Source organism: Bos grunniens, chromosome 8 (genome assembly GCF_055505025.1).
Source record: "Bos grunniens cultivar Pamir isolate PY7600 chromosome 8, Bosgru_T2T1.0, whole genome shotgun sequence".
NCBI lineage: Eukaryota > Metazoa > Chordata > Mammalia > Artiodactyla > Bovidae > Bos > Bos grunniens.
The window spans coordinates 45,342,963-45,367,586 of NC_141172.1; the positions used below are offsets into that span (position 1 = coordinate 45,342,963).

Consider the following 24,624-nt stretch of genomic DNA (forward strand, 5'->3'; position numbering starts at 1 on the left):
GGTTTTTTTTTTTTTTTAGGTGAAGGAAAAATACAGCCATCTCAAAACAAACAGAAAAGAATTCCAGAAAAGCCTAAATAAACAAACAAAAGCTTCATGAATATCCCTAGGGCTGCCACTCCAGAGGGAAGTCAGTTCTGCCAATCTCCTGAGTTTGTCATCTGAAAGAGGTGGGTGGGGCCCCCTGCTGGCTGGCTGAGTCCCTGGGGCACCGGGTCTCCCCAAGAAGCCTGGTGAGGGCTTTCCAGAAGCTCAGGAGGGGCAGAGTCTCATCGCCCCATCATGTTACTTTCAAAATGTGCTGTGGGGTTCAGAAGCCGACAGCTGTAAGAGCAGCAACATCGAGAGACTATCGATTGGGAATTAACACCAGGGCAGCTGTTAATTGCTGCAAGAAACAACCCAGGGGCTCTGAGTTAATGATTTTCTGTCTCAGTGTGGAAGGAGCAAAACAGGGCAGCACTTTGGGAAGTATTTAGGAGGACCGTCACTCAGTGCTCCTGATGGATGGCATTTCACGGGGAGGATGACAAGGGGCAATGGGCTGGGACCCTGGAGCCTGGAGCCACCTGCTTTTTTTCCAGCAGCATTTCCATTCCAAAAAATGTGCTTCTTGGGGCACAGGGAACAAAACCCAACTGCACTGAATAAACAAGCAAGTAGAGAAAAAGAAAAAATCTGGAGGTGGGGGTGAGGAGGAAAGTGATGTGTGGGACTTGGGTGAGCGTGAGTAATGTGCTAATGAGGCCTGCTTGGAGTTTCCGGGTGAATCCAGGGGAAAACAAATCCTTGACAAAACTCCTCAGTGCTGCACAGACAACACAGCCCAGGAAGTGAGATGGTGCTGATGGCTGTGAATGCCCAGGGGTAGGCGAGGTCGCCTTCCTGTTCCAGCTGTATTGTGCCTGCTTTAGAACACGGTCCTCTTGCATCTATTTGTAAAAGAGGAGTGGGGCTTGAAGCAGTCATAGCAGCTGATATAGGCAGCTTCTGAAGATCTGCTGGGAAAGTGTGCAAAGTTGACCGAGAATCTTGGCTGGAGGACTTGGAGGATGGCAAGGGGAGTCCATTTCCTTCTCAGGAGTTAAGGTGGCTAGGCTCTGTGCTCTGCAGCTGTTCTCAGCCCTGACAGCACTAGGGATCTTTAAAAACTGCCAATGCCCAGCTCCACCCCAGATAACTGAATCAGAATCTTTGAAGGTGGCCCTGGCATCGATATTTCTTTGAAAGATTTCCCCACGTAATTCTCAGGTGCCACTAACGTGAGTCTACTAAATTAAAATTAGGCTGGAAAAATTATGTGATTTTTGATATGCTCTCAACTTATGAGGGTTTTAATAATATTAGGTTACCAAGACTCTGTTTTAATGGCCAGGAAAAGATGGTCAAAGTGCTTCCTTTGGATGTGCCTGCAAGAGGATCAGGTGTGGATGGAATCAGGTGTTCTCAAAGAGCTTGCATCTTTCTTGTTGCTGGCAGTTGTGTCACTATTGATCCAAGACAGCTCAGTAAGGGGTCCTGATCATTTCTTCCTCTGGAATGAAAACCCAATGATAGAGGCCCTCACTGACTCCAGGATGAAGCCCAGACTCCGAGGGTAGTTAGCTTGGTGCCATCTCTTGCCACTTTCTACCTCTCCCTCTGAGCACAAACTAGACCAAGTTTTTGCAGTTCCCAGAAATGTCATGCTCTCTCTTACTTCCTGATTTTGAGTCATGCTTCCCTTTAAGCCCCTCTGACACCTTGCTTCTACCTCCATGCTTCACCAGGGTGAATCCTAGTCATTCTTCAGTGCTCACTTAGCTTTTGGCTAACTTGCTGCTCCTTTTCGACCAGGACTGGGATAGGTATTGACAAAGATCCTCTACTTGACCAAATTCGACTCAGGCTCTTCTGTGACCTCAATTTGCGCACTTCCACATTTGTCTCTGCATTTGTCCAATTTTAGCAAGAATTCTGCTAAGTACATTTAGCCAGAATCCCCATCCTCAGTATCTGATCACCATCAACATTTGATCACATTCCTCATCCTCCACTCTCCTCCATCTGAAGTGTGATCACCCTGGCCTGTCTTCAGTAAAAATACATTAGGTCAGGTAAGCCAGAACCCCCCTTACTCCTGATGTTTCCTCTTAGTGATCTTCCATCCACTGACCCACACCCTGCGCCTGGCTATAAACTTCCTTTTTATTTTTCACTCAGAGTCAAACACAGTCTCTCTCTTCTAGTACAGTATTTCACTGCAGTAGCCCCCTTGAACAAAGTCTTCCTTTACCAAATGTCATGAATAATTTTTTCCTTAGTAATTCTGTCTTCCTTATAATCCCAGAGCTCCCTTTGTTTGCCCCTTTGGCAGGGTGGGGTGGGGATGGGGTGGAGGGGGCCTCTCAGTACTGTACCACTGTTGCCAATTTACTGGTCTTTGTGTCCAACATAAGATTCCCAGTGGGAACATATCTCTTTATGGTTTCCCATCACCCAGCTCAGTCTATACACATAGCACATTCACACACATCCACATGTGAAAACTGTTTGTTGAGTGACTAAAGGAGATCATTAAACACAGTTTGGTTGCTGAGCACTAACATCCGCCACAGCTCTGCAAGCCTACTCATCTTGGACAGTTCTAGCTCTAAGCAGTTGCTGGTACCTTTTTCCTTAGGTCGTTTCCAGAAATCCTACCTGTCGCCTGGCAAGAAAGCGTCTCGTGCTCAACCAGATGCCTGGGTCTCTGATACCCACTTGGCTGTAGGCCTCATGGACTAGCTCATTTTGCTTTTCTCTCCTCAGCAAAGCTTAGGATCCCTAACCATCCTACCTGCTTCCTCCTGGCTTGACCTCTTTTGGGGCTGTCAGACCTGTGCTGCCCTTTTCTTTGGCTTTGGCTCAGATCTCTATGTGGAAGCCGACAAAGAGCAGCAGAAAGAAGTGCTTGGGGTAAGGGACAAAGTGCACATAGTTTTTGCAAGTGTGATCCCTATCTCTATTTAATGTCATTCTGTGATTTCTCTTTACATTCTGGGAGAATGTAAAATAAACTTGTGAGGGGCAGGACTCATCCATCTTTTGACCTCATATTTATGTATTCATTTTTGGCCACACAACAGGCGGGATCTTAGTTCTTCAACCAGGGATCGAACTTACATGCCTTGCATTGGAAGCTTGGAGTCTTAACTATTGGGCTGCCAGGGAAGTCCCACTGACCCCATATTTAGTGAAAATGCAGACACTTCCTCCACTAGAGAAAAAAACTTTCTTCTAGCCTTGAGGAAAAAACCAGTGAGAACAGTAGGTGCTTCCTAGTTTCAGGTGGCCTATGCACATTTCCATGAGTCTTCAGATAGTGTCATTAACACGTTTCTGGATCTCTGCTTAGTTTCCCTACTAGTTACAAAATTGGACGAACTCATCATCTTTATATAAGATTTGCTTTGCTTTGATGTCATCATAATTGGCTCTGGGAACTCTCTGACAATCCTGTGAATATTGATTTATTCCACCTTCTCCCAATTTTTTTCCATCCTGCCTTTATAGAATGGTAGTATTACTTCAGTGGTTAGAAACATGGCATTTTAATTCAGCAGATCTGGATTCAAATCCTGATTCCACCATTTTCAAATGATGCTATGTTAGCTTACTCCATGAACTTCAGCCTTCTCATCTGTAAAAGGGTAGTGGTATATATGGGGGAGAGCATCAAGATCTTTAAATGAGATAGTGTTGGAGAGCACTTATCTCAGTATCTAGCACACAGCACTTTAACACCAACAATGATTAACATTAGTAGGTGTCATCAGTGATTATTTTTGTAATTAATAGACTTGAAGCTTCTCAAGGTTAGGGATTACGTCTTAATGCTCTTTATTTTGCAATCACTAACCATAGCACTTATTCTACAAACATTCGTTGAGTGGTTATAATATGTTGCATACAAGAGATGCTGGGGGGTTAAAGAGACAGTCCCTGTTGCTAAGGAACTCACAGTTCAGTAGGCGACACAGAAAGGGAACAGACTTCACATTTATTGGGTGATATGAGCACTGTGGATCACAATAAACTGTGGAAAATTCTGAAAGAGATGGGAATACCAGACCACCTGATCTGCCTCTTGAGAAATTTGTATGCAGGTCAGGAAGCAACAGTTAGAACTGGCCATGGGACAACAGAACAGGAAAAGGAGTTCGTCAAGGCTGTATATTGTCACCCTGTTTATTTAACTTCTATGCAGAGTACATCATGAGAAATGCTGGAAGAAACACAAGCTGGAATCAAGATTGCCAGGAGAAATATCAATAACCTCAGATATGCAGATGACACCACCCTTATGGCAGAAAGTGAAGAGGAACTCAAAAGCCTCTTGATGAAAGTGAAAGTGGAGAGTGAAAAAGTTGGCTTAAAGCTCAACATTCAGAAAACGAAGATCATGGCATCTGGTCCCACCACTTCATGGGAAATAGATGGGGAAACAGTGAAAACAGTGTCAGACTTTATTTTTCTGGGCTCCAAAATCACTGCAGATGGTGACTGCAGCCATGAAATTAAAAGACGCTTACTCCTTGGAAGGAAAGTTATGACCAACCTAGATAGCATATTCAAAAGCAGAGACATTACTTTGCCAACAAAGGTTCGTCTAGTCAAGGCTATGGTTTTTCCTGTGGTCATGTATGGATGTGAGAGTTGGACTGTGAAGAAGGCTGAGCACCGAAGAATTGATGCTTTTGAACTGTGGTGTTGGAGAAGACTCTTGAGAGTCCCTTGGATTGCAACGAGATCCAACCAGTCCATTCTGAAGGAGATCAGCCCTGGGATCTCTTTGGAAGGAATGATGCTAAAAAGCTGCAACTCCAGTACTTTGGCCACCTCATGCAAAGAGTTGACTCATTGGAAAAGACTCTGATGCTGGGAGGCACTGAGGGCAAGAGGAGAAGGGGACGACAGAGGATGAGGTGGCTGGATGGCATCACTGACTCGATGGATGTGAGTCTGAGTGAACTCCGGGAGTTGGTGATGGACAGGGAGGCCTGGCATGCTGTGATTCACGGGGTCGCAAAGAGTTGGACATGACTGAGCGACTGATCTGATCTGAGGGGCTCTGAAGAAGGAGAACTACCATAGCCCCTCTAGCCTGAGTGACACCAAGCAGGCTGCTAGTCAGGATCAGCCTTAAGGACCATCATCTAGCTTCTACAACAAGTGCAGTATAAATGAATTAGATGATCCTTGTGACAGTGATAATGATAATAAAAATGAATCAGTAAGAAACAGTCTTCATTTGGTAAAATCAGCAAAGAGCCAGTAAACATTATATGCAGCAGTTGGTGCCAAACATTGTTTTGTAATGGCTCCTAGCCATGTCCTTGCTCAGAGTATTTATCTGTACTAGAAGGTGCTATGACTCAAACTTACAGATGTCTACCACAGATGAAGATGAATGAGGTGCCTTAAGGCAGGACAAGCAGCAGATTTTAGGATGGAGAATAAGTTATCTGGACTGTAAAATGGTCCCAACCAGTATCTGGGGTTCATATTCCCAGGGAAACACTCCAGGGCACATAAACCCCAAGATGGCACATAGGTGGATGTTCGGGAATACGTGGGCTGGTAGCTCCCGCTGCACTTCCTCATTCCCTGCTTTGGAGCCTGACATGAGTGGTTTTTCTCCCAACGCTTTTGCACGAAGTCAACATGTGGTCATTGCCACTTTCACACCAAATGACATGTTGTCACCTTCCTCTGTTGGTGACAGTCAGTGCAGTACCTCTAGTGCAGCAGTCCCCAACTTTTTGGCACCAGGGACTGGTTTCATGGAAGACAATTTTCCCACGGGCTGGGGTAGGGGATGGTTTTTGCATGATTCAAGCACATTACATCTATTGTGCACTTTATTTCTATGATTATTACATTAGCTCCACCCCAGATCAACAGGCATTAGATCCCAGAGGCTGGGGACCACTGCTCTAGAGGATGTTTGATGGTTCCACCTGTCTGGTAAACATTTCCCCTTCCTCTGGTAATGGCAGCTTGGTTTCCCTTTGTGGAACTGTCCCTCCCCTACTCACAGTCCAGAAGTTTGGGTGAAATGAGCTGCAGTTCCATCTCAAAGAGATTTATCCATGTACTTTATCCCCTGATGGCAGTGATTGGTTCAAGGATGGATACGTGATCCTAGCCTGACCAATAAGAACCAATGAGCATAAGGCTCGAGATTTTTTTCTGGGACCCATATTAAAGATAAGTTTTCTTTTTACATTGCAATATAAGTCTACCAAGTGAAGAGAGCCTGCCCAGGAGTGACTCCATCACAGAGAAGAGAAATAGATTCCCAATTCAGTCATGCCTAAAACCAGAATTCTTCAGTTATATGAGCCATAAAATTCCTTTTTTCCTTAAGTCAGTTTGAATTGGGTTTCTATCACTTGCAGTTAGTCCTGGCTAATAAAATCACACTTGCTTCCCTGTCCCCTGTCCACAATAATTAAAGGTGTTGACATTTTGTGTATGCCGTGCCTGGGAGGCTACATTGGAGCCTTGGAGTAGCATGAAGAGACTGGAAGGGGCAACTGGGAATGTGAAATCTGACCTGACATCAAGGTTGAATCACAATTTTGGGGTTTTAGGGGCCAGAGGCTCTGTTGCTCTTTTTCTTTAGTAAGTATAGAAAGCATGAGAGGTCTACACTGGTCAAAGCTCAATTGTCCAACTGGGGCCTCTGACTCAAACTAATGGTACAGATTTTACTTATTATCAAGTCAGTAGGGTAAACACACTTGTGAAACTTTGGCCAAGCTTCCAGTTACTCCCAAAGTGAATAAAACCCTGTTCTAGAAGCTGATCATAGATAGAGTAGGCCACAGAAGGCCTAGGGTGAGGGTACAGATACAGAGTGGGCACCTACATCTAAGTAATTATGGCCAAATTAGAAGGGATGAAACATCTGAGAATTCAGGTTCTCTATGGTTTATCTATGTGGATCACACTGGCATATCACAAGGCAGAAAGCTGAAAGTGCATTGATGAGTAGAAGTGAAATGGATGACTGGACTCCAGAATGAGAGGTTGTGTAGTTATAACCAACCAGATTACGCAGGTGAGAGTAAGAAAGTCCTCCTTTTTCTGTACATGTTCTGGAGTGGCTGGAATGTCTTTTTTTTTTTTGAAATCATAAATTTTTATAATAGCCAAAATAAAAGTCAACAGTATCCCTCACTAGATGACAGGCATGGGGAAAAGTGCTTTTGTCTGTTTAGTTCACTATAGCAGCCATAACATTGCCTGGCAATTAGAAGATGATCAACAAATATTTGCCAAAAGAATGTGGGCAGGAATATCACATTCTGTACATTTAACCTGCAATGCCAGGCATTTCTGTAAGGGTTATAGGTGATCAATTTCACTGGGTCAGTATCTGTTTTCCTATTTACTTCAAGATCTTAAGTGCCACCATGACCTGCTAATATGAGATGGTTCTTATTAAGAGCAAAAAGCTAAGAGAGGGGGAAAACATAGATGTTTGGTTATTTGTTTTTGCTATTAACTTGCAAGGGGTCATGCCTGACATGGGTAAGAAAGTGAAAGAAAGTGAAGTCACTCAGTCGTGTCCGACTCTTTGCCATCCCATGAACTGTAGCCTACCAGGCTCCTCTGTCCATGGGATTTTCCAGGCAATAGTACTGGAGTGGATTGCCATTTCCTTCTCCGGGGGATCCTCCCGACCCAGGGATCAAACCTGGGTCTCCCTCATTGTAGACAGACGCTTTACCTTCTGAGCCACCAGCAAATCTCCCTTCTGAATGCTATTGTATAAATCCCATGGCACACCAGTCATAACACCCCATCTTAAACTCATGGCAGACATTGCTACTCATCATGATACTCTTCTGTGAGGTGGAAGCCTTGGGATCCTTTTTAAGACAAAACTCCCAAAAGCACAACCAATCAACTGACACTGACACAAGAAATGGAACCTTCCTTATAGTTCCTTAAAAAATGAGAAAGTGAGGTCTTGGTAAAAGATAATTTCCATGCCTCTTTTCAGGATCCTCCTTATGCCCACATGGCTTGGCCTTTACCCAAACTATACTACTTTGAAGTTGCCCAGGAACACAAAAGGGTCAAATTAGATATCCTGCTATTCTCAGACCCTGACATTTTTTATGAAAGGCCACCTACATACATCCTGGGCTCCTTGACACTGACTGCTGCCCATTTTAAAAGACAACTTTTAAAATGGATGCTTCTGTAGGAACTGCTGATTATTTGGGATAACTGTTCATTATTTGGGATCATCAAAAGTGAAGGACAGTAGAAATTTGGAATAAACACCTGTGGAAAGCACAGCATGTGCTGGCCTCAGTGCTGGGCGCTTCACATCAGCTGTTACACTTAAGCTTCCCGGCAAGTCCATAACAAATGTATTACCCTTCCAGCTGTGGAAACTGCACTGAGCAGTGAAATGCCTTACCCAGGACCACACAGCTAATAAGGGATAATGCCAGAACCATTCATTTATTCATCCCCCAAAATAATGAGTTCCTCCTCTGCGCCAGTGGGAATTGGTTCTGGAGGTGCAATTATGAATGAAGCAGAAATGGGTCCTGCTCCTCTCTGACCCCAAGGCCTGTATGTATTCCTCGCTATCTCAAATGGCCTTTCCAATGTAATAAGGCTAGTGACCACCTATCACAAGCTTCAAGGAAAGGCCCTGTGCTACAAGCTTTACTTCCATCACCTGTTCTAATCTTTATAATACTCTAACACGATTGATCTTACTGCCCCACTGAAAGGTGAAGGAGTGAGGCTCAGAAAGCTTTAGTACCTCTGTCAGTATTTCAAAGACAGTAAGAACAGGGTCAGGATGTCCATGAAAACTTGCTCAACTATAAAGTCTCTTACCTCTGCTTTTGGAGAAAGAGCCAACATGGGGTTGAGAGGAATCTCAATTGTGAACAAATGTAAAGACAGACTGATAGACATCTGAATGTTTCTTGCTTTCATTAACACAAATAATAGTCCAAGCTGTTCAGATCAGGTAACACATGTATGGAACACTAAAATTCAAAGTGTGAAGAAAAAAATCTGATTCATATAATAGGTATCAGGTGCTGGTATCCTTGTCTCAAAGATGGACACTTGCTCTTTTGATTTTACTCTGTAAGGCACGGGGGAAAGAAGCATTTATTTTCTTAATATGTACATCATATTGATTTCAAAAAGCATGAGAAATTCAAAATGAAACCAGTATTTGATAAAATGAACATCATGTTTAAAAATACGAAGAAGAATATTTCAAGAAGATAGTCTCTTTCATACATGGCTGAAGAAATGCCTCAATCAGTTCAGTTCAGTTTAGTCGCTCAGTCGTGTCTTGACTCTTTGTGACCCCCATGGACTGCAGCACGCCAGGCCTCCCTGTCCATCGCTGACTCCTGGAGTCTACCCAAAGTCATGTCCATTGAGTCGGTGATGCCATCCAACCATCTCATCCTCTGTTGTCCCCTTCTCTGCCTGCCCTTAATCTTTCCCAGTACCAGGGTCTTTTCCAATGAGTCCGTTCTTCACATCAGGAGGCCAAAGTATTGGAGTTTCAGCTCCAACATCAGTCCTTCCAATGAACACCCAGGACTGATCTCCTTTATGATGGACCTCCTTGCAGTCCAAGGGACTCTCAAGAGTCTTCTCCAACACCACAATTCAAAAGCATCAATTCTTCACTGCTCAGCTTTCTTTATAGTCCAACTCTCACATACACAAATGACTACTGGAAAAACCATAGCCTTGACTAGATGGACCTTTATTGGCAAAGTAATGTCTCTGCTTTTTAATATGCTGTCTAGGTTGATCATAACTCTCCATCTTTTAATTTCATCTGCAGTGATTTTGAAGCCCCCCAAAATAAAGTCAGCCACTGTTTCCCCATCTATTCCCCACGAAGTGATGGGACCGGATGCCATGATCTTAGTTTTCTGAATGTTGAGCTTTAAGCCAACTTTTTCACTCTCCTCTTTCACTTTCATCAAGAGGCTCTTCAGTTCTTCTTCACTTTCTGCCATAAGGGTGGTGTCATCTGCATATCTGAGGTTATTGATATTTCTCCCGGCAATCTTGATTCTTGTGCTTCATCCAGCCCAGTGTTGTGTACTCTGCATATAATTTAAATAAGCAGGGTGATGATATACACAGTCTTGACGTACTCCTTTTCCTATTTGGAACCAGTCTGTTGTTCCATGTCCAGTTCTAACTGTTGCTTCCTGATCTGCATATAGGTTTCTCAAGAGGCAGGTCAGGTGGTCTGTTATTCCCATCTCTTTCAGAATTTTCCACAGTTTATTGTGATCCACACAATAAGCTTTTGAATTGTGTTAAAGGCTTTGGCATAGTCAATAAAGCAGAAATAAATGTTTTTCTGCAACTCTCTTGCTTTTTTGATGATCCAGCAGATGTTGGCAATTTGATCTCTGGTTCCTCTGCCTTTTCTTGAACCAGCTTGAACATCTGGAAGTTCACGGTTCATGTATTGCTGAAGCCTGGCTTGGAGAATTTTGAGTATTACTTTACTAGCGTGTGAGATGAGTGCAATTGTGTGGTAGTTTGAGCATTCTTTGGCATTGCCTTTCTTTGGGATTGGAATGAAAACTGACCTTTTTTCCAGTCCTGTGGCCACTGCTGAGTTTTCCAAATGTGCTGACATATTGAGTGCAGCACTTTTACAGCATCATCTTTTAGGATTTGAAATAGCTCAACTGGAATTCCATCACCTCCACTAGCTTTGTTCATAGTGATGCTTCCTAAGGCCCACTTGATTTCACATTCCAGGATGTCTGGCTCTAGGCGAGTGATCACACCATCATGATTATCTGGATCGTGAAGATATTTTTTGTACAGTTCTTCTGTGTATTCTTGCCACCTCTTAATGTCTTCTGCTTATGTTAGGTCCATACTATTTCTGTCCTTTATTGAGTCCACCTTTGCATGAAATGTTCCCTTGGTATCTCTAATTTTCTTGAAGAGATCTTTAGTCTCTCCCATTCTATTATTTTTCTCTATTTCTTTTCACTGATCACTGAGGAAGGCTTTCTTATCTCTCCTTGCTATTCTTTGGAATTCTGCATTCAAATGGGTTTATTTTTCCTTTTCTCCTTTGCTTTTCACTTCTCTTCTTTTCACAGCTATTTGTAAGGCCTCCTCAGACAGCCATTTTGCTTTTTTGCATTATAGCTTATTCCAAATCATAGGCAATGGAATAAAGAGCTTAGTTGAGTGTATGACTACATTTATCCTATTTATTTCTTTAAAGAAAGGATTTTCAACTAAAATTTCATCTTGGAAAGATAAGGAGACAAAGAGGATTTCTACACCTTATTTTGAAAATCCACAGTTTGACATGGAGGATTTAGAATGCCATTAGCACAGCTCCTATGGCTTACTCCAAGGAATTAAGACTTACATAGCCCTGCTTTTTTGACCCTTTTTTTCTGACACAATGCTTTTCTGGGCAAGAGAACTAGAGACACCTCCTTTTGTATGGGTATATCTATCTAGAAGGGCTTCCCTGATAGCTCAGTTGGTAAAGAACCCACCTGCAATGCAGGAGACCCTGGTTGAATTCCTGGGTCAGGAAGATCCTCTGGAGAAGGGACAAGCTACCCACTCCAGTATTCTTGGGCTTCCCTTGTGGCTCAGTTGGTAAAGAATCTGCCTGTAAAGAGGGAGATCCCGGGGTTGGGAAGATCCCCTCGAGAACTGAAAGGCTACCCACTCCAGTATTCTGGCTTAGAGAATTCCGTGGACAGTCTAGAAGGTTCCTGATCCAACAGGCCTAGATAGCAGTAAATCCAGGCAGAAGTCTTCTTTATGGAAGAAAGGGGGTCTTTCTGTTTCTTTCAATAGGCTACAGCCAACGTCCTCTAGGAAAGGAGACCAGGAAAAGAAGATATAATTGAAAACCAGGTAAGCTCCGATTTCGTAGAATTGAAAGCATTACCCACCAGCTCTGTGTTTTACTTCTTTTGCAGTTCATTTCTTTTCCCTCCCCCTAGCCTAAATGTTAGGCAAGTTGGTAGTGACACAGTACAAAGGCAACCATGAGGAAGGCGTAAGAGGAGGCCTGGGCTCCTTCATCTGTGAATGGAGGGATTTGGACTATTGACATCCCCTCCAGTATGATGTCCACACAACTCAGAAAGTCCGAGATGACTGAAGCGTACAGGAACAGGGCATTAAGTAGTGCTGAACTGGACACTGAGAAAGTCATGACTTTTTCAAGCCTCTCTACATCTTCCAGACTCCATCAGAGAGAATGCATCAGTTTGAGGATAATATTTCTTTAACACTTCCTTCACATTTGCTAAGCTTCCTTTTTAGTAAAGACTGGGCAGGCTGAAGGCCCAAGCATCTGGACAGAATTTCATAACAATGTGATGTTTTCATTTTGTTTATTTTATGGTCATTTTCTATTACATCAGATAACACTGAGTTTTCAGCTTATGGCCACGATATAAATTTTTAAAAATGAATTAATTTAGGTTTTGAAATTGAGTTAACTTAATTCAAAATACTACAGAGTGGACAGATGTTACAAAATAGTGAGTGGTTTATGGGAATAACTAAAGGTTGGGAAATGGTGGATGATTTCTAAGCCCCATCTAGTCCAGACATTTTATTACTCTATGAATCTAAGAAAAGGAACAGAAGACCAGAATAAGCCCCAGACTGGATTATCTATCTCAGGAGCTAACTTATAAAAGGCCACTTACAAAAGCTGTATTCTTTTCATTCCTATCAGAAAAGCAAACAAATAACTAGGCCCCATTGCATGGACATAGAATCCAGACACCACCAGGAGGGAAGAGAAGTCACTGATGACACAGCCTCTAATTTGAGAGGCGTAGGGTTACACATGCTCAGCTTTCAGCTATTTAGGAAACACAATTAAATTAATAAGCTTTTGTTTTTAATCCAGTGAATTAGAAAGCAAGCCTAGGTATGTTGTGTGCGAATTACAGGCAGGGGAGGGGGGAGGTAGAGAACATCCAATGCCCTCCGTTATCTTGGTTCTGTGTTCTAGCTATTTTTTAAATTTATTCTTTACTTTAGAGACACCTGACTTGCTGTTATTTAAGAAGGATTCAAAATTCATTATTTGTGGTCAGGAATTACTATCAAAAGATCCTGTACAAAACTTGCTGGGAAAGGATGTGTACCTAGACTTGCTGTTGTACATGCCAGTGAGTCTGTTGTCATGATGCAGCAAATGATTGCATTAATAGCTCCGATTTCTCTACCTCTGTATCCAACCTCCCTTGGCATGTGATTTGATAGTTCTATTTCTCTGACTAAACAGGCAGGTTCTATTTCCTTGCCCCCGAGTCTCGACATGTGAGTTTCTTTGGCCACGGGGATGTTAGCAAATGTGACCCATACAGAACTTGAAAACACCCTCGAGTGTTTTTGTTTCCATTCTTCCACTTCAGCCATCATCACGAGGAACATGCCTGAGCCAGTCCAATGGAGGATAAAACACAGGACCCTCTGGTCATAGTTACTTCTGTTGTTTGAGCTGAGGTTGTTTTGGATCAGCTGCCAGCCAGCTGAGCCCTTGGCACATTCCCAAGCCTAGTCAAGACAGAAGAACCATCCAGGCAACCCACAGGCTACTGAGCTTAATAAATGCCTACAGCTTTACGCCACTGCTTTCTGGAGTGGTTTGTCCTACAGCATTATCAGTAGATAATATCAACATCTGTTGTCAATAGATAATGTCAAAGATGCCTGATATACACGTTCCACTCCCCTGGCCCTGCTCACAGCTAGAAGAGACAGCCCTAGGTCTCTCAGGTTGACAAAGCCTTTTCCTAATTTCTTCACCCTCCTCCCTTAATTCAGGCCACATCCCATCATTGCCCAGGGAGCAGGTCCCACCATCATCCAGGGGCAAGGAGCCAATTCACTGAGTGACCAATGGCTAATCAGACTTGGTTTTTAGAAATTAAACTGAACAGGGAGACCAGCTGGGTGCTCTGTGACGACCTAGAGGGCTGGGATGCGGGGTGAGGTGGGAGGGAGACTCGAGAGGGAAGGTCTATATGTATACATATAGGTGATTCACGTTGCTGTACGGCAGAAACTAACACAACATTGTAAAGCAGTTTTTCTCCAATTAAAAATAAATTAAAAAAATTAAACTCAGGTGCAGAGACTGTAGTTGGAAGATGGCAGGGACTTAATTAACTCGAGATCATACAGTCAGACCAAGTTGAGTCATTTAAAAGTAAAGCAAGCCATCTGAGAGGAAAGGGTAAGAAAGGGAGGAAGGAAAGAGAAGCAAGAGCCAGAGAGGAACAGCGAATGAGACATGATTGATTGATTGAGCCTGGAAATAAGTAGACAGAAAAGTAGTCGAGTGGTCATGTCTTCAGATTCTGGCTTCCCAAAACCACTTCCAGCTTCATTTCCAGTCAGCTTACGTCATGCTTTGTTTCCTGTCTTTGAATGTTCTTGAGGTTTCCTCTTAGACACTTACAGTCAATCTTTATTTAATCTAGTTTGAGTGGGTTTTGTTTTCTTGCAAGCAACATTTCTCTAGTTGAGGACACAGCGATAAACCCCTCAGAGAGGAACAGCTTCTCAGGCTGGTAGTTTCATCAGAGCAGGCCCAGATCCAGTGTGCTGGGGGCTCATGGTAATTAGGAGGAGCCCCGGAGACAGAGAGGAAAGGGGCTCAGGGAGGGGTTGGAAGGGTGGAAATAAAAAGCACTTAAGTTTCAATTTTACTGAGGGCTCATCTCACTCTCTTGGATATCTGCCTAAGCAAAATAGGATTAGACAAGCTTCTTTCTTCTTCAAACTGAAACCAAAAACATTCAGAGAAAAAAGTCAAATATATTTACTCTCCCAGAATGTGTGACATGTCCACCTCCACTGTGAATCTTGACTGTGACATTCTCATCCCGATTCCTCATGCTCCAAGGACACCCTGTCCAGAACTTCGAGGGCAGAAGCAGGTGTCCCTTCCAGCCCATGTGCAGGAGAGTGACTCCCTCCTCCTTACCTTGACTGTGGAAGGTTCCCCCGGTGGGTCCATTCCACCGAGCCACCACGCCTCACAGTAAGGAATATGCTTCTTGTTCTTGTTTAAAGAAGGACTGCATAATTTTTCAGAATCCCACACATCTGTCCTACTGGCCATATGAAGAGGGAAGAGCTAGGGCCTTCTCCCAGAGGGAGTGTCTCATGAAAAGAAACCAGCAACCTGACATCAGGGCTCTTTGGGTTGAGAAGGATTGGTCACCAATCTTTCAGGCCAGGCTTCGCTATCTTTGTGTATTTCATCAGGAATACTAGGCTGGACCAGCTCCACAGAAATGATCCATGGCTCCTGCCGACTCCCATCAGATTGCACCCCCAGAGTTACAGGACATTAAGGGAAACAATCAACGTGGTCCCTAACATTCAGGAATGCATTTGCAAGCAAACACAAGCTCCTGCTGACATTATTTACAAATCCCCTGGGAAGTGACAGACAACAGAGGAAATCCATTTGTACTCAGACCTCATGCTCCTGGCTCTGTCTGAGAGTGGGCCTGTCCTCCCTGTACTGCCCTCTGGATCCCGGACTCTGCTCTCTCCCTTTTCACTTGAAGGCCCCTCTGCCTGCTTGTCTGTTTACTGCTATTAATAAAATGTGAGCATCTCACACTTTAACTCCTGCTCCTCAAACAAAGACTCTGGATCATAGTTAGTTCGTGTTCTACTTAAACCTCAACTGCTATGGGTGGGCTCGGATTCCAGCGCCCATCACTTGCTGTCATGTGACTAGGAGTCCAACTGAGGCAGAAGAGAAACATTATCATTATTATGACGAGAGAGTTGGATGACAGTACACCCTTGTATAGTGGGCTAACAACTTTTTTCTTTCCCAGAGCAACACTGGCACACATCAGTGAAAACAAACGTTTTTATCTTGAAGAGTTTACCTGTTAAATATAAGAAACTTGGATGTTGATCAAGTGGAGAAGCAGGGTGGGGGGGGGCATAGAAAGGAGCAAGATGGGAAAGGCACTTTGCTCTGAATTGTGGTTTGAATATTTTCAATAATATCCTTGTATGTTTCCTGTTTTGGAATCTATCTACAAGTGACCCATCTTATTTAAGCATTCTTTGAAGTTACTAGACATAAGCTACTAATCTCAGTGAGCTCAGTTGGAGTCCCAGGTCTGATATTTGCCATCTATACACTATCAAGTCAATGATTAATAAAATGTCTAAGCGTGATAAAATACTATTACTAGAAATAATATTAATAATGATGATGGTACATGCCTAGATCTCCTCATCATTCATTCCACAAGTATTTATGAATCCCCTACGATGTGCCAGACACTGTTCTAAGTGCTTGGGTTACACCAGTGAACGAAGCATCAAAGATCCCTGCCCTTCTTCAGCCTGCATTGGGAGAGGTGGTAGGTGGGCAGAAAATAAATAACAGCATCATAAATAAGTAAGCTAAGTGGCGTTGTAGAAGGGGATAAGTGCTGTAGAAGTAAGGCAGGGCGAGAAGGATCATGAGGGCATGTGGGTGCCTGGGAATGGCAACAAGAAGGTGAAATGGGAGCAGACTCCAGTCTTGGATGAGGGAGTTGGCTAAGAATCAGTCTGGGGAGAGGGTGTTTGAAGCCGCAGGCAGGGCTAAGGCAAAGGCCCTGGGCCATAAGCATTCCTGCTGTGTTCTAAGAACCAGGACTGAGTCTTATAATACAGAAAGGAGCAGAGAATAAAGAACGCTAATGGGTGGCGGGAGGACGAATGTCATACTTGGGTCTATGGAAGGATCTCCCAGGATCCAATCAGGTCATGATAAGGCATTGCTATTTATTGTTAATTCTTATTGGCTTTACTAACGCAGCTGAGTAATCCCGCCTCATCTATTCTGGCTACTGCCTGACAGTTTTTTCATTTATTCAGTAAGCCCTTTCTTCATTACTTCTGTTTTTCCCAATAGACCCTCAAAGCCCTTAAGTGAGGACTTTCTAAGTGGTGCTAGTGGTAAAGAACCTGACTGCCAGTGCAGGAGACATAAGAGACAGAGGTTTGATCCCTGGGTTGGGAAGACCTCATGCAGAAGGGCATGGCAATCCACTCCAGTATTCTTGCCTAGAGAATCCCATGGACAGAGGAGCCTGGTGAGCTACAGTCCATAGGGTTGCAAAGAGTCGGAAACAACTAAATTGACTTAGCATGCTGCTGCTAAGTCACTTCAGTCATGTCCGACTCTGTGCGACCCCATGGACAGCAGCCCACCAGGCTCCCTCGTCCCTGGGATTCTCCAGGCAAGAACACTGGAGTGGGTTGCCATTTCCTTCTCCAATGCATGAAAGTGAAAAGTGAAAGTGAAGTTGCTCAGTCGTGTCCAACCCTCAGCAACCCCATGGACTTCAGCCTTCCAGGCTTCTCTGTCCATGGGATTTTCCAGGCAAGAGTACTGGAGTGGGATGCCATTGCCTTCTCCGTGACTTGGCATGCATGCCCTTAAATGAAACAGGGGCCAACCCTCTGTCCCCAGGTGGTGGACTAAAGGGAGCTAAACCCTGGTCCTTCACAGTCTGCAGTGGTAGCTCTCAGACTCCTTCTGTGTTCATCACCATAAAGAGATGGAGGGCTAATGAGAACAGGTGCCCGGGCTCACTCTTTCAATCCTAACCACGTCAACAGTTATTCTGCCTTTATTGGCCAAACAAGCAGCCTGCTGAGGGAAAGCTGATTTGAGCAAAATCAACTTTTATAGATAGAAGAAGCCCTCACAGTATGAGTCTTGGGAGAGGGAACAAGGTTCTTATTATAATGACTTCAGAACACAATCCAAGCTTTTCTCATCACTGCTTAAACCCCTCAGTGGTGGCTCTTAGTGCAAACTATTTGCTGTACCCGCTGTGTCAATGAACAGTAAGCTTAGGGACATGCAAAGACCCTCTGTTTCTTAAGTATCTTAACCTTTCCTGGGACAGGAAACCTAACCAAAAGCTGTAGTCACAGTTAGTCTGAAAAACTTCTAGGCAGTTTTATTCAAAAGCGTGTCTATCTATCACAAGGCATATGCAAAGAAAGGGTGGGTTTAAATACTCATTTCTTTTCTTCATGAAAATAGGAAGGTTGCTACCTCTTGTTACCTCTTTTTAAATGAAATAGATGGTTTATATAAAATCTGTATTTATCTCCTGTACCTAGACAAACCCCCCCACACACACCAAAGATGCTGTTTTTTTCACAAGTGATCAACTGAGTTGACGATGTTGATTCAAGTATTTGAAAATCAGATGGCTTCACTTTGTTATCACACAAAGTACAAGCTAATGACATGTGAAAAATATATGATATTCTTTTTAAAGGCCTTCCCAATCTTCCTAAGCTTATGCTTCATGCAGTATCTCAGAGGAGGCATTTCCTTTGGCCAAGTTAATCTGAATAGACCTGTAGGAAAATCTGAAAACTAAACCACAAAGCAATATAAAATGGCTAGTTTCTGAGTCCTACATAGAAAGGAAACAAGTTGGGGTTTTTCTACTATATCTCTTGCCTAATTGTGAAACAAAGGATGTTCTCTGGGTTCTGGTGAACCAGCTTGTGGGTTGCAAACTTGGGAAGTTTGTAACTGAATGTTCTTTCTTTCTCTGTATCTTATACAACTATTTCATAAAAAGAGAATGGTTAATGTGCAGACTCTGGGCGGCTTGCTCAATGATAAGCATATATGTGTGCACACACTTCCACCCCCACCCCCACCTGGAGGGAGAGTGGAGAGAAGAGGAAGGAGAGCTAAAGAAAGTTATGGGGTAAAATCCAGCTTGACTGCTAAGTTAGTTAGCAAGATACAAAGAACAGTCTTCTATATGCATTTAATGTACCACCTGCTGCTGCTGCTGCTAAGTCGCTTCAGTCGTGTCCGACTCTGTGTGACCCCATAGATGGCCTCCTACCAGGCTCCTCTGTCCCTGGGATTCTCCAGGCAAGAACACTGGAGTGGGTTGCCATTTCCTTCTCCAATGCATGAAAGTGAAAAGTGAAAGTGAAGTCGCTCAGTCGTGTCCGACTCTTAGCAACCTCATGGACTGCAGCCTACCAGGCTCCTCTGTCCATGGGATTTTCCAGGCGAGAGTATTGGAGTGGAGTGCCATTGCCTTCTCCAATGTACCACCTAGCTACAACCAAATCCCAGCGTAAGATGCAATTCTACTTAAGACTACATAAAACCAATGCCCAGTGGACTGAGTGAGATCATTGTTCCTTGGGGCCACAATAGGCCATGTCTACTTGAACGGACAAGGCAGATGGCCAGGATTTTCACTACAGCTTTTCAAAGAACAGGTTGATGTGGGTCTGATGAAACAAGTCTCAAACTCAAGTATTAATAAAACAAGCATTTTTATAGCAGACAACTGTGGTTACAAATGCCCTAGAGATGGGTGTATCAGATTCTATGTCAGATAACTTCATATATATTAGCTCACTTGTCATGGTAACAATTTTTTTAAAAGATTATTAAGATTATAAGACAAAATGGTTGAAACCCTGAAAGAAACACTTTAGAATTTCCCACCCGTTCATTTATTTTTTTAAAAAATTTCATTTGAAAACCAATTCAGAAAACACTTGCTATATTTCAGGCATTATTTTGCATGCTTTATAATTTTCAGCTCATAAAAATATGAAAAAGAGAATAAGGTGGTGTTTTAGCTCAAACAGCCATAAAACAAAATACCATAAACTGGGTGGTTTAAATAACAGATATCTCTCACAATTCCAGAGGTTAACAAGTCCAAGATCAAATAGCCAGCTGATCTGGTTCCCCAGTGACAGCCTGGCTTCAAATGGCTACCTTCTCACTGTGTCCGCAGAAGGCAGAGAGAGAAGAAAGGTCTCTTCAGTCTCTTCTTATAAGGGCACTAATCCCATCATGAGGGTCCCACCCTCGTGATCTCATCTAAATCTGATTACCTTCCAAAGGCCCCAATGCAATCACAATGGGGCTTAGGGATTCAACCTATAAATTTTGGAGGGGACACAATTTAGTCCACATCAGGTAGATTCTTTTATGTCCATTTTACAGGTGAGTAAACCAAGGCACAAATAGGCAAGTGAATTGCCCAAAGACACACAGCTAGTAAGAGAACTCAGAGCCTGGATTCAAACCTAAGATTTCATCATCTTAACTACCACATTGTGTTATTTTTCATGGTGATGGACTTGAGAGTTACATTAGAGTCATGAAGGTTTTTATGCCCAGACATCGTATTTAGACTATCTTTGTGTTTCGTTTTTTAGTCTGGGTCAGTGGCTCTCAAATGGTAATGTTCATAAATAATACTCTTTTCATGTTATAAAAACTTTTCAGAGTAAATTGAACCAGAAGTGATTTTAGGCCAATATGCTTATTTTAGAACCACATCTGTGTGGATAATACATTCAATGTAAATAGAAACATGTATATTTATCACCACAAATATAATGATAGAAATTTGAAAACCCAGGTTTTATTTTATTTATTGTTCAATGGTACCTTTGAAAATGAGTAAACTAATAGTCTTTGGAAGGGGTATGAATAATTCCAGGCTTGGAAGCATCATTTAGCTTTAACCCACAGGCTTGAAGACTCAATTTAAGCCTTCCATAGGTCTCATTTATCCCAGTTAACTGTGTAAACAGTCTGCTTTTTAGCCATGGAAACAGATATCTCTCCATTTCACTAAAGTGTGTAAATGGGCCAAGAATAAGCAGCTTTCTTAGGTATAGCTACTTGCATCCACCATGAGTGACAGCTTCATTTAACATAGTAGTGTTGGGTTGCAGTAGGATTTCTGTTGAGAAGAGGCTGAGGGCCAACCCACAATAATGTATAATCAAGGAGCAAAACCAAATCTTGTTAGCTGCTGTGTGTTATAAAGGATACTGTATTATTTCATGTTACTAGGTGAGTGAAGGAATTGGTTATACTGATGGTTGCCATGGATATGCACTGCTCCAGCTGGTTCCAGATTACAACAGGAACCAGTGATGTCAAGTTGAGGAATATCAAATGAAGGGATCTGGCTTTACTAACTGGTGGAAGTCTGTATGTCAGCATCTGAGATCAACAGAGATGTTCACAGTCATGCTTATGTGCTTCAAAATGCAAAAGAATTGCCATTCTTATGGCAGGTACAGGACCAAGTGGACAGAGTGGTGCCAGCGATACAGTCACTGCAGCCTAATTTAAATAATTAAATATTCATATGAATTCGTTAATATTTTTTATACTTAGGCCTGTTTGGGCCTGGCTCTAGTCTAAATTATATTTCTACAGAACTGACCCAGAATATTGATCCATAAACAATGGTTCATGGGCCTTAATTTGCTCTATTTTGAGAGTTAAAGAGATAAAAAGGTTTTCATGTTTTTGTAGATCTAGTGATCTGAATTATTTTATACTCGAGATTGAAATTACTTTAGATTCTTGGACTCTTTATTTGTGTAGAATCTTCTTGCTAAACAATCCATAGCTAGCTAGCCTAAGATATTGTACATGGAAAAATAAAACTGCATTTTAAAATATTCTATAATTCAGACTTTTCTGCTAATTTGATTCACGTGATAGTTAAGATTAGAAGAGTTTTAGATATTATTAAATAACACTTTAAAAAGTTACATTGCTGGATAGCAATGGTGGCTAGATTTTTCTTCTTTGCCTAAGACATTCTGGGTGTAAATTAAATAGATGGAATATTGGGCCATTCTGACATGACCACTGATTGTTCAACAGAGTAGATCCAAGCACCAAATGTCCACTGAATGGTCAGTCAATCATTTAAGAGTAGGAACAAGTTGCTGCTGCTGCTAAGTCGCTTCAGTTGTGTCCGACTCTGTGCGACCCCATAGACGGCAGCCCACCAGGCTCCCCCGTCCCTGGGATTTTCCAGGCAAGAACACTGGAGTGGGTTGCCATTTCCTTCTCCAATGCATGAAAGTGAAAAGTGAAAGTGAAGTTGCTCAGTCGTGTCCAACCCTTAGCGACCCCGTGGACTGCAGCCTACCAGGCTCCTCTGTCCATGGGATTTTCCAGGCAAGAGTACTGGAGTGGGGTGCCATTGCCTTCTCCGATCTCCAGCATAGAAACATCTAAAATACCTTCTATAATGAATCTTCTAGTCTTTCACATTCTCTTTCTCTCCTTTTGCTCCATTATCTTTCATCTGTCTTTTATTTACTTATTTTTGAAGTAATTACGAGGTCAGTTTTCTACTCCATCAGAATAACAACATCCTTCATTTTGAGCTGTCCAGAAAATACAATGTCCCTTTCTCGCGTATCCTTCCAATGCAAAGTCCTGAGGATCTGTACTGAGGTTTGACAGGAAAAGCCTTTCCTCTCCAGAGTACTGAAATGCAGTGAAATCTTATCTCAGTTCAAATTCTGTCACATCACATCTACAAACACATGAGAGGCAGGGAGCACTGGATCCAGGCCCCCGGGCCAGTCAGCCTGGGTTCAGATCCCAGCTCTGCCTTTATTAGCTGTGTAAGCTTTGGCAGGTCACTTAAATTCTCTGAGTCTCTGTTTCCTCAACTATAAATTGGGTGATTATCATACCTACCTCAAGAGTGTTGATGCAAAGATAAATGACTTGTTGATACGTGTAAAACTTTAGATGGCGCTGGGTGCACAGTATGCGTTCAGTAAGTGTTGGCCATGTCTGTAAGAGGCCCTCTAGCCACAAGGCTCTTAGCCCAGACTCTTGAGCCAGCTGCCAGGGTTCAAAGTCTAGCTCTGCCTGTCAAAATAGCCATGGACTTTAGGCAATTTACTTATCAGGTCAAACCACATGAAATTTCTGAGAGTAAACAATTTTGACCTACAAAAACGGCAACTTCATAGTTCAATCTAACATGTACATAATATTCTCTGTGACTCAGTTTCCTTATCCGTTAGAAATAGGGGCAATAATCCTATCTCAGGGCTTTCCAGGTGGCTCGGTGGTAAAGAATCCGCCTGCAGTGCAGGAAACTCAGGTTTGATCCCTGGGTTGGGAAGATCCCCTGGAGAAAGAAATGGCAACCCACTCCAGTATTCTTGCCTGGGATATCCCATGAACAGAGGAGCCAGGCAGGCTGTAGTCCATGGGGTTGCAAAGAGTTGGACCCAACTTAGCAACTAAACAACAATAACAATCCTACCTCATAGACTGTTTATGGGGAATAACTGAGTGAGCACTTGCAAAACATGACAATGCCTGATTACAGACAGTGCTACTCCAGTATTGACTGTTATTATTTTTATTACCCTTATATCTCATTGCTACTTGATGCAAACTTTTCCCAAGAATAGCCTGCTTCTGTCAACCAGGCTTTCTGTCTTGCCTGCAAGGCCCTTTTCCTTCTTCAAAGCTTGGTCTCAATTCATTTGATTGACACGGCCACTCTACTCCCTCCATTTCCACCATGTCTCTTGGCACTTGTTTATTCACTAAGGACAAGATGTTTTCTATCAGCTGACAATGGTTTCCCTATTGTCTTTGTTTTCTTCATATATTGACCCTAGAGTATAAGGGTCCAAGAAAGATATGACATTTCTTCTGTTTTAATTGTTATCTTTTCATATGATGAGCATTTTTATATCTTTAGAAAAACTACATTTTTAAAATGTGGGACTCCTAATGTCTCCCTACGTTTTTTAAAAGGACTAAAAAAGTTGAATAATTTTAAATTTATAGAAAAGTTGCCAAGATGGTATAGAGAATTTCTGTATACCCTTGACCTAGTCTCCTCTAGTGTAAGTCTTATACAACTACTGTGCTTTTGATGAAATGAAGAGATGTACATTGGGATGTTACTGTTAACTAAACTTCAGGCTTGGGTCAATATTTTATCAATTTTCTAGTAATGTCTTTTTTCTCTTTCAGGGTCCCATCCAGGACGCTACGTTGCATCTGGTCATCAAATCTCCTCAGTCTCCTGGTTTGTGACAGTTTCTCAGTCCTCTTGTTTTTTTACTTTTTTCCCTTGTTTTTTTTTTTTTTTATGACCTTGACACTTTTGAGGAATACTGGTTAGGTGCTTTGAAGTATATCACTCAATTTGATTTTGTCATATATTTTTCCCCTCCTGATTAGACTGGAGTTAAAGAATTTGGGGAAGAATACCACAAAGGTCTCAAAGCTATGTTTTTTCCAGTAGTCATGTGTGGATGTGAGAGCTGGACCATAAAGAAGGCTGAGAGCCGAAGAATTGATTCTTTTGAACAGGGGTGTTGGAGAAGACTCTTGAGAGTCCCTTGGACTGCAAAGAGATCCAACCAGTTAATCCTAAAGGAAATCAGTCCTGAATATTCATCGGAAGGACTGATGCTGAAGCTGAAGCTCCAATACTTTGACTACCTGATGCGAAGAACAGACTCACTGGAAAAGATCCTGATGCTGGGAAAGATTGAGGGCAGGAGGAGAAGGGGGCAAGAGAGGATGAAGTGGTTGGATGGCATTACTTGACTCAATGGACATGAGTGTGAGCAAACTCAGGGAGATAGTGAAGGACAGGGAAGCCTGGAGGGCTGCAGTCCACAGGGTCGCAAAGAGTCAGATGCGGCTCAGCGACTGAACAACAACTA

The 24,624-nt window shown here is 42.7% G+C and overlaps 1 protein-coding gene and 1 long non-coding RNA gene across 20 annotated transcripts in view; one reads left to right on the top strand and one right to left on the bottom strand.

The window, feature by feature from the left end:
- TRPM3 (transient receptor potential cation channel subfamily M member 3) overlaps positions 1 to 24,624 on the bottom strand; it is a 612,777-nt gene that overhangs the window by 22,820 nt on the left and 565,333 nt on the right. The gene's annotated exons all lie outside the window — the stretch shown is intronic.
- LOC147367011 (uncharacterized) lies at positions 33 to 24,343 on the top strand. 4 transcript variants are annotated; one of them, XR_015169707.1, is made up of 4 exons: positions 37 to 170; positions 11,887 to 11,946; positions 23,924 to 23,978; positions 24,134 to 24,343. It is a non-coding gene; the product is annotated as an uncharacterized LOC147367011 (long non-coding RNA). The 4 variants fall into 4 exon arrangements; XR_015169708.1 differs by having other exon boundaries at positions 24,195 to 24,343; XR_015169706.1 differs by lacking the exon at positions 11,887 to 11,946 and having other exon boundaries at positions 33 to 170.